This window comes from Podarcis cretensis (assembly GCF_951804945.1).
Source record: "Podarcis cretensis genome assembly, chromosome: 10".
NCBI lineage: Eukaryota > Metazoa > Chordata > Lepidosauria > Squamata > Lacertidae > Podarcis > Podarcis cretensis.
Window position 1 is genome coordinate 62,191,709 of NC_137179.1, and position 12,997 is coordinate 62,204,705.

The following is a 12,997-nucleotide window of genomic DNA, read 5'->3' on the forward strand; positions in this document are numbered from 1 at the left end:
CGGGGCGATGCACTGAGCATTAATCACACTGTTTTCGTTGCACAGCTGTTCCCTTCACAGTTAAGATACAGTGGTATCTCGGGTTACATACGCTTCAGGTTACATGCACTTCAGGTTACAGACTCCGCTAGCCCAGAAATAGTACCTCGGGTTAAGAACTTTGCTTCAGGATGAGGACAGAAATCGTGCTCTGGCGGTGCGGCAGCAGCAGGAGGCCCCATTAGCTAAAGTGGTGCTTAAGGTTAAGAACAGTTTCAGGTTAAGAACGGACCTCCAGAACAAATTAAGTACTTAACCCGAGGTACCACTGTACTGGCATTTGCTTCTTTGCCTTTCTTTGTTTAAATAATTTTTAACGTTTTTAAAAAACAAATAAACAATTCAACAACATTTCAAATTTAACAGTCAATCACTCTGCCTAAGGGACACAGGGGGCGCTGTGGTCTAAACCACAGAGCCTAGGACTTGCTGATTGGAAGGTTGGCAGTTCGAATCCCCGCAACAGGGTGAGCTCCCGTTGCTCGGTCCCAGCTCCTGCCAACCTAGCAGTTCGAAAGCACGTCAAAGTGCAAGTAGATAAATAGGTACCACTCCGGCGGGAAGGTAAACGGCGTTTCCGTGCGCTCTGGTTTCCATCATGGTGTCCCGTTGTGCCAGAAGCGGTGTAGTCATGCTGGCCACATGACCCAGAAAACTATCTGAGAACAAACACTGGCTCCCTCGGCCTGAAAGCCAGATGAGCGCTGCAACCCCATAGTCACCTTTGGCTGGACTTAACCGTCCAGGGGGCCTTTACCTTTTTACCTTCCCTACTTTAGAAGCACTCTGTCCTTTCTATGAGCTATAAAATCATGAGTTGATAGAACACACCATCACATTCCGTAGAAGCGGTTCACTCATAAAGGCTGAGAGGACAATCAAACTTAACCAGCAACCCTAAATTCTGGTCTGAGTGCTCAGAAATCTCACCTAAAGATAAGGCATCAATAGCCTCTGCAGCACATGTTACAGGCTACCCTGCTGGCTGAAATCTCTCTTTCTCTTTCTCTTTCTCTTTCTCTTTCTCTTTCTCTCTCTCCACTGTCCATTGCCACAGATTCTTTCCTCCACCCCCACAACAAATTGCGTAAATAGTTATTTAGAATGGAAGGAGAGTAATAGACAGGGCTGGTGATCTCGGGTGGGGGCAGTAGGAGAAGAATTTGCAGCATTTTCAAAAATATGTGATTCCCAGGGTTTCTTGGGAGACAGTTTCAGTCTGTTTGAAACCAGTTTATGTTTGTAGGTCACATCAGGCCTATGATAAGAAATCGCTGCAACCACAGAAGCTACAAATATATTTCTGAGGTTTAAAATAATGGGATGATTGCTTCTGAAGCTCTGAGGATTTGACTGGTGGTGGAGTTTGGTAGTAAGGGAGCTGCATCTGACTCAGTATACAAAACCGTTGCTGCCTCCTAAACTGTATTTACGATTTCCAGCACTTGACAAAATGGAGAGAGACAAGGCGAAGGCATCTGAAGTGTAAATGCTTGCTACTGCAGCTTGTTATTTTATTTGTGGGGATTGTTCAGCTGCTTAACCTTTAAAAGGAGAAAGCAGCCAATCGTTTCGACTTGCTTGGAATGCAAATACACAGAGATTCTCCACATTCATGACACAGGAAAAAAAGGGACATTGTTCCATTTACATTATCAGACTCTTCGTGCTGTGAAGAAAGCCCTTCAGATTGGTATTGCACAGATCTCAAGGTACGTCAGTGCTACCAAAATAGAGCTCCCCCTTTGTTCCTGAGTTCTGGGCAGTTTTTTGAAGCTGGATTCTTTCAGGAGAGGGAGAACAGAAGTGCTGCTGTAACTTGCTGGTAATGTACCGATTTACACATTTACATTCCAGGGTGCATCGGGAAGTACCAGTAGCCTGGAGATCATGCCACTATTTGAATACACTGTGATGGCCTGGGATTCGGACTCGGAGGCTGAACCTGAGGAATTCCAGCCTGCACAGGAGTCCCCACCTCCAGAACCAGCTGAGTCGGTTCTGGGGCTTGAGCCTGAAGGGTCCTCACCTGTGCTGGATCCTCAGGTGCAGGCACCAGCTGAATCTGCTCTGGCTCCTGAGGTGATGGAGGACCCATTGCCTGCAGGTGCTCCACTCCCAGCCCCATCAGGGGAAGCCGAGGTTGCCTTGGCGTCCGGTAACCCTTCAGCCTCTCCTGAGCTGCAGAGGCTCAGGGCAGAGAGGCGGAGGGAACTAAGTTCCCGCAGGAGGAGTGCTCACCTCCAGGCCAGGAGAGGCGAGTCACATGTGGACTGGGACCGCCCTATGCCTCAGGGCAGATAAAAGCCAGCCAGCCCCAGTCCCAGGTTGCGGGAGCAACATTGTTGGTAGCCTGTTCCTGCCTGCACCCTGTCCTGCTCTTCTGCCAAAGTTCCTGACCTCACCCGACTCCCTGCCTTGGACCCCGCTTCAGCTTTGACGGACAGCCTCCATACCGCACCCTTGATCTCAGACTGGACTCGGACCTCGCCACACGGGACCAGCACATACATGTGATACTTAGTACCTTGCTAAGACTAAGCAGGCCTGAATATGGTCAGTGCCAGGATGTGAGCTTCTGGTGTACACTCCCTTGAGTTCCATCAATGAAGAAAGATTGGGCATCAATAGAAGGTGGACTTGAGTGCATGACCAAACATATATTGCACAGCATATGTTACCTGAAGTGATATAGAATCATAGAATTGTAGACTTGGAAGGGACCCCAAGGGTTGTCAAGTCCAATCCACTGCAATACAGGAATTTCAACTAAAGCATCCATGACAGATGGCCATCCAACCGCTGCTTAAAAACCTCCAAGGAAGGAGAGTCCACAACTTCCCGAAGAGACCATTCCACTGTCAAACAGCTCCCACTGACAGAAAGTTCTTCCTGATGTTTAGTCAGAATCTTCTTTCTTTTAAACTGAAGCCACTGGTTCGAGTCCTACCTTCCAGAGGAGGAGAAAATAAGCTTGTTCCCTCTTCCATGTGACAGCCCATGAGATACTTGAAGATGGCTATCATATCTCCTCTCAGTCAGTTCTTATCCAAGCAAACCATATCCGACTCCTTCAACCGTTCCTCAGAAGGCTTGGTTTCCAGATCCTCGGTCATCTTTGTTGTCCTTCTCAGCACACGTTCCAGCTTGTCAACATCCTTCTTAAATGGTGGTGCCCAGAATTGGACACAGTATTCCAGGTGTGGTCTGACTAAGGCAGACTAGAGGGGTACTATGATTTCCCTTGATCTGGGTGCTATACTTCTGTTGATATGGCTGATGCTTTCCTCTGGTTTCATCCCATGCCAGAGACGTAATATAAGAAGTAGTCATCAGAGTTTAGAGGCCTTGGACGAGCCTCAGAGAGTCTCTGATTGGTCTATGTATTTGTATTATGCCCAAATGATGTGAGGGAAAATCCAGCGTGGCTTGCTTAGTCCCCCAAAAAGGAACTGCCACAAGGACCAGCAGGTTTCAGGTGCATTATCCAGCCACAAAGGTCTTATTCACACACTTTCTAATCTATAGGGCAGCCAGAGTGGGGTTGTTACATAAGACCTTTGTGTGTTGAGCACAGGTATCTAAAAAGCGAACCCTTTAGCTAGGCATGCTACAGAATGCTGCCCAAAACTGATATGGGAATGGCATTTGATGAAATTCTCTTATTTGTCCCATGTCTGGAATGTAAATCAATCTAGTGGAAATGCCTTCAGTCCACAAGCAATACGTAATTGATTGTGTGAATGTTGTTACACAGCTGGTGCGGTTGCAAATGTGTGCTTGTGTATTCTCACATCTTAGGAGCCAACCTCTAGGGGCTCCGCCAATAAAATATTCTCCAACATCAACTTCGTTGGACTGGTCATGTTGTGCGGATGCCTGATTATCGTCTTCCAAAGTAACTTCTCTATTCCAAACTTAAAAATGGAAAGCATAATGCTGGTGGTCAACAAAAGAGGTTTAAAGACTCTCCCAAAGCAAATCTAAAAAAATGTATTATAAACCTGACATCCTTCCGCAGGGCCTGCAAGACAGAGCTGTTCCACCAGGCCTTTGGTCAGAGCGCAGCCTGACTCCCTCCTCTGGCAATCTGCACAGAATTTTGCTAAAGGTTGCCATCAATTTGATTTTAATTAATTTTTATAATGAAATGTTTTTAGAGGGTTGGATTATTTGATTGTTGTTAGCCGCCCTGAACCCGGCTTCGGCTGGGGAGGGTGGGGTATAAATAAAAATTATTATTATTATTATTATTATTATTATTATTATTAAACACCGACAACTGGCAAACACTGGCCTGGAACACTCCAGTTGGAGAACAGCCTTTACCAAAGCTGCCATGGGCTTTGAAGACGCTTGAAGTCAGGAAGCAAGGGAGAAATGTGCTAAGAGGAAGGCACACTTGGCAAATCCACACTGTGATCAACTCCCTCCTGGAAACCTGTTTCCCCACTGTGGAAGGACGCATGGATCCAGAATTGGCCTCCACAGTCACTTACGGACTCACTGTTAAAACCGTGTTTATGGAAGACAATTTTACTCAGCTACGAGGGATCGCCAAAGAAGAAGAAGAAGAATTTGCCCCCCCCCCCCGAAAGTTAATGGGCATTGCAAATCAAATGGTGTGTGTGTGCTGTGTTGTGTGATCGATTATGCTGGGTGGGGCTTACCTGCTTCCCCCCCCCCCAATATTTTATTCAAGTTGGCACCTGTGTCTCGCATCCATATTGCAACACTGGCTGGGTGTGCCCTTCAATGAAGATCAGGAGATGCATCCCTTTCTTGAACTCCTGGTCCATTACAAACACACATACACTTTGCGTGGCAAGTACCCTCCCCCATGAGAAATGAAGACACTGGACACATTATTTAAGGTTAATGGGCATAAAAAGGCCACAACTTTATTGATTACAGAATTGAAAGGTATTGGCCTTAGGCATTGGCTCCTACCGTCTACCCAGCATAGAGACCGGGAAGGGTTGTCCACAAGCCGTGGGAGTCCTGTTGAAGTACGCCAACTAGGATCCCACGGGTGTCACCGCTCGGGGGCGTGCCGGAGGCCCTTACCTCCCTAGGTTTCGGACAAGGCCACGCCCCCCGGAGTCCTTTACCGGACTACCCTTTCCATTGGGGAAGGTGATGGCGCTTCCTCCCCCCCATTCATTTGCATAACAATAAACCCCTGCCAATGCCTAACCGCCAATACCGTGGAAGTTGTGACGTTTGCTACGAGGTAGGCGAAAAAACCAAAAGGCTTGAAGTGTGCCAACTTGGAAAAATTCCTACCAGGCCCCTTGCGGCGACCAACCGAAGTCCATAGCAAGGTCATACCTAGCTAAACCTAAAGGGTGGGTGGGATGGGAAAACCGCTCAGCTGGGAAAGGGAAAAGAGGGCGGTCCCCGTGCGTGCCTGGCCTTAAATGGGCTAGGCCCCGCCTCCCCGGTCCGCCGATTGGTGGACGGGGTGGAAGGCACGCCCGGGGATTCCCTGACCACGCGGGGGCAAGACCCCACCCCCGCGTGTGTGGGTGGAGGGTTTTGCCCGCAACTCCCTCTCCTCTCAGGCGGAAATGGCTTTCACATAACTGGGGCTCAATCAGAGCTTTTCTTTTGAAAGGTTAGTGCATTTTGAGGATTATTTGCTGCGTAATGTTTGACGTTTCTTTTACTGATTAATATATATACCATTGGAACAGGTACTCACTTTTTACAAAGTGAAAGGAAATATTTCTGCACACAGAAGCTTTTACAATTAGAAATATTTAGGGTGGTAGTCATCTAAATATTACTCAGAGTAGACTCACTGGAGTTGACGATCATGACTAAGTCTGCACCATAAATTTTAATGTGCATATTCTGAGTCAAACTTTGCTGAATAGTCATGAAGGTGCTGCAAAAGCCATTAAGTGTATTGACAGCAAACTCAGTTCTCTGAGTGTAGCTGGTTCTTTAGCCAAAATGGGATTGGGCAAGCACTATAGGGTGGTAGCAGGCTGGGGAGAGTTCACCCCATAGTGCTTGGATGGTACCACCTTAGCTAAAAGAAAATTTTAGCAGCATGGAATGGCAGAGAAGCTGATGAACTGAGAGGTAAAGAAACCCGGAAAATCTGGAAGACAGGAAGTGGAATGGAGTGTCCTGGAAAAGGGAATGGCTGGCTGGAATCCCGAATACGATAAATCCACATTGGAACATCAGGTGGCTCCGTGGGTCAGTGTGTCTGGCTGTTAACCAGAAGGTTGGTGGTTTAAGCCCACCCAGGGACGGCTGTGGGCAGGATTCTTGCATTGTGGGGGGTTGGACTCGATGACCCTCACATCCCTCCCAACTCTACAATTCTGGTTTTTTTTTTAATTTGCTGCTCCCACTTGTTTATTTTTTTATGAAAGCCAGCAGATTCTCCACGTTAGCTAGCTAATATTAACAGCACATCCTGTGTTCATTTGCCTATATTAGGAAGCACAGTGACTTTAATTCTCAAGGTTTTTTTTGGCAAACAGCAACGCATAATATTTGTCTTTAATGGGAAGCAAGCACAATAGGCAATACTGAGTGTTTGTGTTTTTCGATGATCCCTCGGTCTTGCTTTATAAAAATTCTGTCTGAGGCAGCCTCTGCAATTCCGCACATGCTATAATTAGCTGTGTGATTAGAGTGTTCTTTTAGCATCAACAACCTTGAGAATAAATAGGGAGTTTGAATACGTATGACTCTGGTGCTTGGCTTATAATGTGTGCTTTTTTATTTTAAAAAAATTCACTTATTTTGAATGGAGTAACATCTTCATGCAGAAATTGCAGAATTCACTTGAATGCCTGCCCACACACCTGCTATTTGTATGTGTGTGTGCGCACATGTATATATCCAGAAAAAAATGATATAAATATGGGTATAGATTTAAGAAAAGCAGATTATATCTTTCTTTCCAATTTTGGCAGAAACTACTGATGTATTTTATTCAGGCACAAAACCCACCTTTATCACAGGAGGCACACACTGGGCCAGCGCTCACTATGATTCCAAGGTCTTACTCCAGTTTTAAGTAAATCTTTATTCTCTTTTGGGCTTTGGGCTTTCATTTTTAGCAAGTCTCCTCAGTGAAGAATAGGATGGATTCAATATTTTCTCTGCCAACTCCTTCCACTCAAGCTGTTTACCCACAGTTTATGGTGAAGTCTTTAAGCACCCTGCTGTAACAGAGGTTTGAGGTTTTTCTCTGGTTTGCATTGTTAGAATTCCTGCTCCATGATTGCATCATGGGATTGTTGTCTATCACATGATGGTGTATATTTTGACTCCACAGAGTGGAAAGTGACAGAGACAGGATGTTTGTGTTACTGTGTTATGTGAAGTGAAGCACTATTGTGCTTTGTTTGTTTTTTTCTCTTTGCTGTCTGATGCTAGAGAGAGAGGGAGCCATGCTGCAGTGCTCCGTGTTTGTTTATATGTAAATAAAGTAGATTAGCCAAAATGCTGAGTTGCTGAGGTCTGTTACGCACAATGCGCAAACTCTGTGGATCCCTAAGTGTGCCGGTGTCGATTGGCATCGGTCGCTGTGATGCTCGGGCTGAAGAAAGCGTTTGAAGCTCCCGATCGACCAGGAGGGAGAGAACATGCCAGTCAGGCATATGTCTCTGACAGGGTCCTGCTCAAGTGTAGGCCGAGCTCCTGACAACCCTGACATTTACCATTGGACTATGACTGTTTATTTTAATATAAAATGCAGTCGAGGCCTAGGTCCTCTAACTCTAACACCTACTGAAGAACATTGAGGGGGGTCTGATGTCGCTCCACATCCTGGTTCTCAACAATGAGGGGTAGGTGCACATCTACAAAAAAAATATGATTGAGGTGCCCAAAGAACTTCAGCCCCCTGGAGCTGGCACCTATACTCTAACTTCAGTCAGCCATCTTAGCAACAGCAACAACATGCCCCACCACCAATGCTGCCTCCTATAATTATCAACTCTTTATCTTTACAGAATTCCACCCACCCCATTCGTTGCCTCTTCTCTGCCACATAGCGCTCCCTTCTGAGGGCACTTTGCAACAGAAAAGGAAGCATTCGGGGCCAGGCTACCATTGGCCACAGTGTAATATGTAGTTCGGCTCTCAGCCAATTTCTAGAAAGAGAAACTCTTACCTTTCCCTCATGCTTTATGCTTTTTTGGGGTGGGGAATATTAACATTGTGTCTGATTTTGTCCGCAGTACACCTCAGCCTCTCAACGGTCAGTTAGAATCTCACTTCTGGTCTATCATGTTAACAGACTGCAAACCTCGGAGATGCTATCTCTTCATATTCTATAAATGAGATGCTTTCTAGGCCTTTTCCTGTCATTCATATATATTATGTATATTATGTAACATGTTGTGTGTGCTATTCTGGTAATTTAAAAAAGTACGACTGCTCTCAGCTCTGAGTAAATTCTAGCAAATTAAAAAGTAAGACTGCTCTCAGAGCAGGGAACAGTCATACTTTTTAATTTACCAGAATAACACATACAACATGTTACATAATGAGAACAGCATCTCTATCAGAGCTGCGCCAATAATGAAGGCAAAGTCATTTATGTAAGTGGCCATGCACAGTTACAGCAACAGAGGCAGTGGGAGGCTTCAAGTGACTAAACAGGAACTGTAATCTGCAACACTGAATTTATGAATTGCTGTGGATGTGTTCTGATGACTAATGATGTACTGATCAATAGGGACTTAACTAATGGATGGAGGAGGTTCTCCAAACTGATAATACAAAGAGAAAGGGGTGGGGGGAGGAGGAGGAGAAAATACTCAGGCCTGAAGAACATTTTATTCCATCCCCAAGAGGGGGTCTTTAATGACTCTCAAACAATGACTTTACTCATAGCTGCTGGAGATGAAAGGCAGGGAGAAGGGACTCGTTTTTCCTCTCTTTGGAGAACATCAAAATGTGATTACAGAAAGGCAGCTCCCAATAGCAGAGATGTGTGAACTCCCTTTCCACTTATTATTCCAGAAACATGAAAAGGGGATTCGTGAGTCACACATACACCCTGCTTTTTTTTGGTGCTTCCTATATTGTGAAGAGCGACGCGGGTGGCGCTGTGGGTTAAACCAAAGAGCCTAGGACTTGCTGATCAGAAGGTCGACGGTTCGAATCCCCTTGATGTGGTGAGCACCCGTTGCTCTGTCCCAGCTCCTGCCAACCTAGAAGTTTGAAAGCACGTCAAAGTGCAAGTAGATAAATAGGTACTGTTCTGGCGGGAAGGTAAATGGCGTTTCCATGCGCTGCTCTGGTTTGCCAAAAGCAGCTTAGTCATGCTGGCCACATGACCTGGAAGCTGTACGCCGGCTCCCTCGGCCAATAAAACGAGATGAGCGCCGCAACCCCAGAGTCGGTCAGGGGTCCCTTTACCTTTACCTTTATATTGTGTGCATCTGCAGGACAGCTTGCTCATCTGGCTTCCCAGTGCCAAGTGTTGCTGCTGGCTCCCAAAAGGGCATGGGGATATAGGAAGCAAGGTGCAGACACGACAGCAGATCGGATTGGCTTCACTGCCGTGCTCACACTGCGGGGATCTACCTGCACCTCCCCCCTCCACTGAACCAGCAGTGATAGGTTTTTTAAAAAGGTAAAGGTTATGTCCAGTCAAAGGCGACTTGCTTTCAGGCCAAGGGAGCTGGCCTTTGTCCACAGACATCTTTCTGGGTCATGTGGCCAGCATGACTAAACTGCTTCTGGCACAACGGAAGCCAGAGCGCACAGAAACACCATTTACCTTCCTGCCACAGCGGTACCTATTTGTGTGCCGAGTTCCCATCTCCCACCAGTAGAAATAAAGACACATGACACCATTATTTTAGGTTAATGGACTAAAATTGGCCACAACTTTATTGGTAACAGGTAAAGAGTGGTATTGCCTTAGGCATTGATCCTATCCGACTATCCGGCTTCAGTCTGTTTGCTTGAAGACCGGGAAGGGTTAACACCAGCAGGGGGAGCTCTGCTGATGCACATCAACTAGGGACACCCCCAGGGTCACCACTTGGGGGCACACTTTGGGCCCTGGCCTCCATAGGCTTCAGACGAGGCCAGGCCCCCCAGAATCCTTTACTGGACTACCCTTCAATATTTGGGGGAGGTGATGGCGCTCCCCCCCCCCAACACATCTACATAACAATACCCCTACCAATGCCTAACCGCCAAAACCAAAGGAGTTGTGATGATTTGCTAAACCACATGGCCGGTGCCACATGGCCGGTGCCAATTTGCCAACGTAAGCCAGAGTGCATGGAAACACCATTTACCTTCCTGCCACAGCGGTACCTACTTATCTACTTGCACCAGCGTGCTTTCGAACTGCTAGGTTGGCAGAAGCTGGGACAGAGCAACAGGAGCTCACCCCATCATCGGGATTCGAACTGCTGACCTTCTGATTGGCATGCCCAAGAGGCTCAGTGGGTTAGATCACAGCACCACCCATGGCCCTACTCAATGTTGGGGAGGAAGGTGAGCAACACTACACTACCCTGCTGGCCACTACTGCCTGAAAGGTTCTCCGTTTTCTAAAGGTCTGGTTCAGTCATCTGCCTGGGCAGCAAGTTACATGACTGAGGTGTGTGTCCATCATGCATCATATGATGAGCGTGTTCTACCCAAAGGCCCACTAATCTCATTTCTGCAGTTCTTTGCCCTAAAAAAAGAAGCAGGAGTTGGCAACAGCCACCTCCTTCTCATCTTTTCTTGGCAACAGAACTTCAGTTTTGCTTCTATTGACCCTGGGAGGTGTTTGGGCTCTGCCGCTGTTGTAGTGAGTCTGCATACATGACCAGGGAACGATAATTCTGCCTTGTAATGTCAGTCCATTGAGACTTTTGGAGACGGTTGAAAATTAAAGAGACCAAATGGAAACAAAGTTCTCTAGTCCTCCTCTCTTTGGTGTCCAAGTCTCTATGGCCAACTTCTTGTGCAGATGACAATTCTGGAGATAGTGAAAAGGGAGGGAACATGATTTACTTTCTTCCCCCTCTATATGTGGACTAGTGGGGAGTGCCCGGTGCCACATGGGAATTTTTGGAAACTGAAAAATAATGTGATTTTTATGTGGATAGTGTGATTTGTGAATTTGGACCCGCCACACAAAAAAGCTGGATTAAATCACACCAAAGTCATGATTTGGTCCACTATCTTTATTCAGATTGGCAGCTGGCATCCAAACGTCAACGAAGTCCACCAGCTCTACTCCAGGAGCTCTTGTGCAGAGTTTGGTGAAGATAGTTTGAGAGGTGGCAGAGCTGATACCAAAAAACAGGAGAAGTCATGCCAAAGCCACATTTTGGTCTGCCACCTTGATTCAATATGGCAGCTAGCATCTGACGTCCACAAAGAGTGCCGCCCCCACCTTGAGAAGCCATGTTTGGTGAAGACATCTCGAGAGGCGTCCAAACGCAGAGAGAACAAACAAACAAATGGACAAACCACTTTCCAGAATATATAGTAGATTGGATCTCTCTCCCCACACGCAGCCTACATTCACACAAGATATATGCGTATAGGCTCTGTGGTGAACCAGTGATTGATGTATAGAGGTCACAGGGGGAGATTGGCATGATCACCCTCCATAAATCCATTAGGCCCAGAATTGTCATCTGCACATCTTTGCTGTGTTTCTGTCGTGTATGCATGTGTACCATGAGTAAAAAATGGGTTGTTGTGCAGCAAGGGAGCAGCGTGAGATTTTATTTTACAAAAGAACTACTTTAAATTGAGATGGCATTGTGCAGATCCAGTTCATAGATGAACTCCTTATAAAGTCACAGGGGGGGTTGGCATAATCCTATCAAAGCCACTGTAATTAGACTTTGCTTTCCTGCCCATATGAGGACTGTGTGCACATGTTTTGCCTGGCAATTCAGCCATACATCGATCACCACAAACCATAAGATAGATCTCATTTTGTTCTCTCTAGGGAACACAAAATGTTGACAAAGGGAACAGCATGTTCTGCACATTAACTGGCTAGAGGCAATTCTATTATCTATGAAGGATTACGCACGGCAGCTAGTAACCATCTGCATTGTATTTACAAAAGTAACAATTGGTTTCTCTCCTATTGCCTTGTTAACAATTTAAGACAAATTAGCTTTATTCATGCATTATTATTATTTTTTTTAAATTAAGGACAATCTAATTATGTATGCTTTTTATATTTAAAGAGTTGCCTTGCTTAATACAAAATCACGACAGCTTACCCATCAAAATATAGCATGAATTGCTAACAATAGGGAAAAGAAAATTGCAAACAATTGTAAGAATAACCGTCTCATTACCCCAAGTCACTGTTTGTTCATCACAATGACACCGTGGTTTTTTTGTGCTTCCAAAAACTGGCTAAGTTGGACTTGCAAAGGAAATTCTATTATATGGAAGCCAGAGAAAGGATGGCCAAAGTCCGTCTCTTGCTTTGGTGATTATTATATCGGTTGAAAATGGTGGCACTCAGGGTGAGCACGACTGAAAATACTGTCCCTTGCATAGGAGAAAAATAAAAAATAGAGCTAGGCTTATGATGTTTCCACCCAGAGCTACTGATTATTTCTGCTAAGCACATCACAAAAAATTTGCTTTTGGTATTCTTTTAAAAAATCCTAGAATGTTACACATCTCAAAATGTTGAGGAACTATGCCCATAAACATATAACCCATTTTGACTCCCCTCCCCCATTGTGGATCTTAATGTAATGATTTTCCCCTCTGCATCTCTTTCATAACTCTATTATTATGAATCCTTTGTCAATCCATAGTTCCAATTTTTACTGCAAGTTTTCTGTCAATCCTACCAATTGTTTATAATAGCTTTTCAAATAAATTATAAATTTTCCCCATTGTTTATTAAAGACCTGGTTTCTAATCCTTCCTGTAAGTTTTGCCATCTCGGCATAGTTCATCAATTTTGTCTGCCACTCTTCTTTGGTCA